The 7,495-nt window shown below is 44.1% G+C and overlaps 1 protein-coding gene and 1 non-coding gene across 2 annotated transcripts in view; one reads left to right on the forward strand and one right to left on the reverse strand.

Annotated features, from left to right (window-relative positions):
• The window catches only part of CCT5 (chaperonin containing TCP1 subunit 5), a 33,475-nt gene that overhangs the window by 1,576 nt on the left and 24,404 nt on the right, over positions 1-7,495 (forward strand). The window lies entirely within an intron of this gene.
• On the reverse strand, positions 27-6,634 carry LOC105299593. Its single transcript, XR_002783116.1, has 2 exons — positions 6,558-6,634; positions 27-244 (listed from the first exon to the last, which is right to left on the reverse strand). It is a non-coding gene; the product is annotated as an uncharacterized LOC105299593 (transcript).

The raw sequence follows: 7,495 nt of genomic DNA on the forward strand, positions 1-7,495 counted from the left end.
CAAAGACCACTGACACTTCAGAAAAACACTCTCAATAAATTTTATACTTTAATGACTGGAAATGCATCGACCTTCAGGGCCTCTTTTCGCTTCCTCTGAAAGTGCTTACGTCATACACCCACACGGTATCTATCCCCTCTCCGGTGACCTGGTCCGGGGTCCAGTTCGGGAAGGGGAACCGGCAAGCGATGACTCTAGCGTCACCCTCAAGCTCGAGCTCAAATTTCTTCTCCAAGTGCGGCATCTGTGGACATGACAGCCATTATGTCAGGGAACAGTGATTCAGAAGAAGTGATTCCCAAATGTCCTTCTGTATTGACCGCCCGAAAAGATCTGTGCAAAAATCGCTAATTGTAAAAAAGATCACTTCACGGCATAAATACATTATCAAACAACCAGTTAAAATACAGAAGTCTATTAACAGTTATAAGAACAACTTCTAGTATCAATTATGAAATATGTCAATTTTAGCACATGTGTATCACAGGTTTCTGGTTTTCTAACTAAAATCATGACGTGGCAATAATTAAAATGAGAAGCAGATTTAAATTATTAACCTACCTAAACATTTCAATCTACTATGTCTCAATCATTTAACACATACTTTTCCACATTTTTAACATTTCTGCAATCTTACAATTGACGTTGTCTTAGAATAAATGGCAATATTTTTTTCTTACTCAACAGCAAAGGTGCATCTTAAAATCAATACCGTCTAGCATCAATAAAATGGAATTAGACTGTGAAAAATATACACATTCATAATGAAATATTTCGTATTTTCTAAAAAATACATCTATATCTACTGATAATTTCTTGCTAGTCGGCCTAACTTATAAAAAGTAAAATCCTCTTATCACTTCAGTATCATTTTATTACCAATCTACCTGTGAAGAAAGCGTTCTATTGGTTGTAAAAGTACTCCCATCGTAATGACATCAGCGAATTAACAATCACTTAAAAGTTTATCTTCAGGTCCTAAAAACATATTACCACTTTCACCTCCAAGAATATTCTTTCCACTTCTTTCTTTTGTTATTTTGAAACAATTTCAAATTTACAGAAAAGTCACAAGAATAGAACAAAGAACTCCCATCCACCTTTACCCAGGTTCGTGAATTTTAGGTTTGTCATATTTGCTTTATCTGGTTTGCCCTCTTCCCTTCTCGAATTTTTTATAATTTGAGAATGGGCTGCAAACAACATGCCCCTTTATTCCTTGATGCTTCAGTGTCTTCTAAGAAAATATTTTCTAAGAAACAGCCACAGCAGTATGATGTTCAGGAAACATAACATTATAGTCCAATGAAATAAACGTCCCAATCACGTCCTTTATGACGCCCGTCCCCAGTCCAGGACCCCAGACTGCAGTTCGCTGTCTCCTCGCTCTCCTTTAATCTGACAGGTCCTCCAGCTTTGTCTCCGACAATAACATCCTTTAAAAATACGGGAGTTATTTTTCCAAATGGCCCTCACCTGGGTGACCTCTTACGTTTGCTGGTGACGACACGGCATGTGAGTCTTCAGCAGTACCAATAAGTGGAGCTGTGAACAGCTCAGGACCCCACAGTCATGCCCATGGGTCTTCCTGCTTTGAAGGTGACGGTCACTACTGGGTAAGGTGGAATCTGGTGTCTCCACAGTGTGGTCACTATGTTTCCTCTACAATGAGTAATTTGTCAGGAAACACCTTGAGAGGATGTACATATCCTGTTACTCATTGAGCTGTCCCCCCATTAGATGTGGCATTCACTGATGATCCTGGCCTGAGTCAATTTTTACTATAATGGTTGCAAAGTGTAGATTTGCTAACTCTGTCATTCCTTCTGGATGAAATTCTACATTCTACTGCAAGGAAGGGCTCCCCGTCTCTCTCTCTACATAGCCGGCTATCTCTGTATGAACCCCTAGACTCTCGTTTCATTCAATCGGTGATAATCCACTACTGTCTCGTTTATTCTAATGGTCAAGTTGTCCCAGTTTGGACACTGGAAGGCTCTTCGAGCGGCTTCTCTTTCTTTTGGACAAGCCCCTATCAAATATTTTGAGCACGTCTTACATTCTGCTACAACACAATGTTCAAGGTTTTTGTATCTTCCCTTCCTCAGCCCCGTGTCCGCCATTTCTCACACATTCATGTATCCTCTGAGTGGGATATGCTATTTAGAAACCAAGATCTGAGCAAAAACTGCTCCCTCGAAAAGTACCACAGTCAACTAAGACAAACAAATCGACGATACTTCTATGGAGATTTTATTCCTTTAAAACGTGGCTTGGAAAAACTCCTCTACATGAACAATGGCCAGAGTAAGCCAAAATTCTGATTCTTCATTAAAATCAATACCAAGATAACAAAGAATAAATTTCATTAAGGATGGAATATTTCTATTCTTTAAACAGCCAAGAAAACATGACTTTAAAACAGAAAAAGTTTTGTTCCTTGAGGGAAAAATTAAGCAAGCAAAGAATGAGGCAATATGTGTTTCTCCAAAATATCAGGGGTTTCTTATGGTAATTGTGTTCGTAAAAAGGGTAATTGAAAACATATTCATATTACTATTATTCTTTTCTCTTTTAGTTTCTTTTATTTCCAAATGACTGTCACATGCTAAGTCAAGATAAACCTAAAATGAAAAGGAGCTATTTCAATCATAAGAAATTAACTGACTAAATGACACAGAAATATGCAACAAATCTGGGTCTTGATATCACACACAAAGAGAAGCGGTGATGTGTCGTGTCTGTCTAATGGAATTCAAACTTATTCATACAATTACAGGCTTCAAAGTGAAACGCACTCATCGTATTCTAATTACATCTTCAAAACTTTAAACATAAGCTGAAACCAGCTCAAAGGCATGTAAGACAAATTAGCTATGGTCATCAACAGCTTTGAGCCACCTGGTCACTTCCTCCTCCCTGAAGCACTGGCTTCACTTGGTTTCCAGGTAACTCACCCTCGGCTTTCCTCCTCCGGGACCTCCTCCTCTCAAGAGTGCTTTGCTGGGTGTCCCTCATCTGTCAGAGGCCAGGGCTCAGGCCTTGGATGGCTCCGCCCTCAGCCTGGGTGATCTCAGCCACCCCTGTGCTCCAACTCCTTCCGGGGGCAAAACGTGACCCCCAGTCAGTCCTCCTGAGCCCCAAACTTCCTCTATCCACCACTGCCAACCTGACACCCCCACACACATGGCAAATGGCACAGGCCACCTGGGATTCCTGACCTGTTCCCAAGCCACTCTGCCTGCATCTTCCCCAGCTCACAAATGGTGAGCCCAAACTTCCAGTTGCTCAGACGGAAACCTGAGAGTCATCCTTCACACCTTTCCCTCCCCCCACGGTGGCCTGCGATCCTTTTCGGCACCCCTGGTTTCCTCCGCTCCTCTACTCAAACCCACGATGGCTCCCGCCTTACAAGGGCCCAGTGTCCTTCCCGTCTCAACCCCCGTTCCCCCTCCCTCCGCTCACTCACCTCCCTGCTGCTCCTGGAATCCAACAGTCTCACACCCCTCAGCACTTAATTGCCAGGTCCTCTGCTCCCCCCTTCAGACCAGCTGTACAGCTCCCTCCCCCACCTCCACGTGTCCCTGATCAGGGACAGTCTCTGCTGCACAGCACCTACCCCTTTCTATTGTAGACAGTTTATTAGGCATCTCACCTGGTATCTGCTCGCCCCACTAGCACAGACGCACCCAGTGCAGAGATGATTCTCTCTCATCCCCTGAAGCATCCCAAGTGGGCCATGAATAAATACTGGTCAAATGAATGAATGAAGGATAAATGATTCAATCGCAAATCATTTCTTTATCAGAACATGGTGATATTTTCATCCATTGATTCATAACAGGATTCATAACCAAAATTATATTAGTCATTCTTCGAAATTATGAACTTTAATAGCCCACTGGGAGACATGTACTTAATGGGTATGTTTATGCCATAAGTACTCATCCATTTAACAAATACTTCCGGAGCGTCACTCTGCCGAGGCTGCCATGCTGGAGGTCTGGTGGCAAACACAAACGTGGCCTTTGTTCGAGCAAACACTGCCAAAGCCATCGCACCCGGAAATGCTCGCTGCCCTGTCTAAGGAGAGGGGAGCAGGCGCTGCACGAATGGAAAAGAGGGGCCCTGGGGCTCGGCTCCCTGTGGGGGTCGGGGCCGGCTTCTCAGAGGAAAAGACATTTGACCACGAGGGTCAATAGGTGTTCGCCAACTAGGCCCAGAGCTGGGGACTGAAGTCAGGGGAGGACAGGGCCCCGCAATCCGTGGAGTCCAGGGGCCCAGGGGAGGCCCCGGGCTGGTGCACACAGAGCTGGGGGAGCCTCAGGGCCATGCGGAGGGTTTGGGCGTTATCCTCGCTGCTTTTAAGCAGCAAGAAGTCACAGAGGGTTTTCAACAGGGACACAGGTGATCTGTTCTCCATTTTGAAAAGATGCTCATGGTACATAAACTCGTCTTAAGTGTGGGCATTTACAACCCTACTGCTGGGCTGCTAGGTCCAAATGTGACTCTCGTTACTACTTTGTTAGATGCAGACCAGTGAAATTTTTAGGGCACCTCTGATTTCGAACTCTGACTGCAAACGGCTGTCACAAATGATCGGTCCAGCATCAAAAGCAGGGTGAGGGTTTGTGACAAGGTTTCTCCCTCTGAAGTTCCCCACACGTCCTCCTGGCCCTGTCATTACCTACATGTGCTTCGGCTGCCCGAGACACGGCACAGCACCCTGGCTTTGCTGAGCCCGAGACACTGCATGGCACTCTGGCTTTGCTGAGGCACTAAGCCGGACCAGAACACTGACCCGTGCTCAGGGAAGGGAAACGCGTTTTCACAGGGGACTGAGTGACGGGCCCAGGCAGGTAAAAGGGCTTTGCAGCGCTGACGGAGTGACCGAGGGCTCCCCGGCCAGCGCGCCTGCTCTCGCTCAGGCCTCCACGCAGGCAAAGCCTGATGAGGGTGGAGAGCTGGGCCCTCCACACGGGGCACCGGGCCTCCAGGCCGACAGGAGCTGCCCAGGCCCTCTGCTGCCACGATCCTCATCCACCGGCACAGAAACCCGCAAGTGCACTGGACCCGGCACTCCGAGGCATGTGAGTGCGTCCCGTGTGGCAGCTGCCCTTCTCCTTCTTGGGGACAGTGAACTGCTACACATTCCTTATTTAATACTTCTCTGTGTACAGAAGACTGGACAATAACTGCAGGAGTGTTGATCAGAATAATAGGACTCTTATTTCCCCTGAGTGAACGGCTCCAAAAACTGACAATCCTCGAACATGGTCAGAGGCACAAGGAGTTGAAGCCCACAACTTATGTGGTGACAGTGACTACCAAAGGCCACTGCTGCCCCCTGCTGAGAGAGAGCTGCCGTGGCTTCATAAGCTCACATCTCAGGCCATCATCTGGACTCTTAACACTGCATGGAAGTCCCAATAGATACCACACCGTTTTTAGAAAGCATGCATTTCAAATTAAAGTTATTTGCCCCCAAATGCTAATTATTCTGAAGGAATGTCCAACCATCATAATAAGTAGTAAATAACCATCAAATTGCATAGCAAGTCTACGATCCCAAAGTATTTTTTTTTAATCGCCAAGGATACTGCCTTCAACCCTTTATTTCTACATCAAAAGTGTAGGCACCCAGGCTTCGCCTTCACTTTAGGCTTATGGAGAATTATGAACATATAGAATCCTGACACTTTCAAGAATATGTAACAAAAACACTTCTAAATTGACTTCAAAAAATAAAATGGCATTGCACTGAAGTTTCTAACGGTATGAATAAATTTCACAAGTACTGAAATATCTTATACAAAAATTAAGGTATGAATAAGAAAACAGAATAAAAAAAGGAAATTTCTCTTTTTAATTGAAAACCATATCAGTTTTATAGTGGCATTTCAGCAAACATCCAATTTCTCCAAGATTATTATGGCTGCAATTACAGACTTTGGAAAGCGAAAAGGGATTTCTTTACATGGTCTGTAAACCAACAATTACAGCAAACGCATCCCTTCCTGGTCATCTCTCCAATGGCTAAATTTAGGACCGTTACGATGCTGTGGTATTTTCACTTCTGAAAGTATATAATCAAAGTTCAGTACAAATCAGTCATCTGAGGTCAATTGAAACTAGTCAGTGCTCATTCGCCCTGAAAATTATCTTATTGCAAAATCGGAGGAATGATCAATTCAGAGAGAACATCCCATTAACTTCCCCAAGTGATTTCAGCTGGATGGAAGTGAGTGACCGTGAAAATCTCCAACTGCGTGAGGCACTGGGAGCTCATGAAGCAGTTTTCAGACTGGAAGTTTTAGGGCTTAGATAGATAATTGAGATTTTTATCTGAAGCAAAAGCTTTAAAATATGACTGAATCTTTTATGATTAAACTTTTAAGGCCCTGAAGTATTTTGTGTAACCAACGAAGTGAAATCCAGTGTTCCCTCAGGATCTATGGGAGGCTGTCATTTTGCACAGGGGGGAGCAGGCCACAGAGAGGTGCTCTGTTAGGGCTGGAAGGGCCTTCACAAACTAAAACCAGGGAGTGCATACTCACCATCTGAGGCACCCCAAAAACAACGACGTTTGAGTACTGCGAAAAGGTAACCTAAAGGAGGGGGGAGAAACAATTCATCGATTAACTTTTTTTTATTAAGTTTATTGGGGTAACATTGGTTAATACAATTATATAATTTTCAGATTAACTTTTTAAAGCCAAACATCCAGCTTAACTTTTGTTTCAAAATGAGTAGCAATTTCCCATTTCACCAAACAGCAGGTTTCACAGGCCCGTTTACGATTTCACAAGGAAAACATCATGCGCTCATTTTCGTTCCTTAGTTCAATCCACGAGTTTTCCAAATGCTTCCCCGTAAGTCACCTTATCTCATCTCACAGCAACTCCATGCAGGGCCTGCCCCAAAGGTCATCCATCAGAAAGGCCAGTGACTCGTCCAGTGACCAGCTGGTGGCCGAGCCAGTTGGCCCCAAGCCATCTGTGCCCCTGGTCCACGCTACCCTATTCTACACCAAAGCAGCCTCACAGGCACTCGAGGGAGCTCAGGACCACCTGTTTTTCATGTTGAACCATCCTTAAAACTCTAGTCTCTCTCCTCTTCTCTAAAATAAGTAAAAAATGCAATAAAATGATCTTTAGTTAAAAACCTGGGGGAAAAAGTGCTTTGCCAGTCAAAATTCTTATTGCCTAATAAAAGTCTTATTTTCTCCACAGAGAGATCATTTATGTATACATGGTATAAAAGAATGCAAGCACTGATGACGATATTAAAATGGGCAATTCTTATTTAAGAGAAAGCATCTAAGGAGCATTCCTAAAACAAAATTACAGGGCCTTTTTTTCCACAGCGCAAATAAACTTAGAAGTATCCTGTACTTCTGAAGACGAGGAAGGACATGGTTGGAGGTGTCTTTTCTCTGCCTCTCTTTAAATACAGACACGTGCATGTGTACACACACACACACACACACACACAC

Source organism: Pteropus vampyrus, unplaced genomic scaffold, assembly GCF_000151845.1.
Source record: "Pteropus vampyrus isolate Shadow unplaced genomic scaffold, Pvam_2.0 Scaffold190, whole genome shotgun sequence".
Taxonomy (NCBI): domain Eukaryota; kingdom Metazoa; phylum Chordata; class Mammalia; order Chiroptera; family Pteropodidae; genus Pteropus; species Pteropus vampyrus.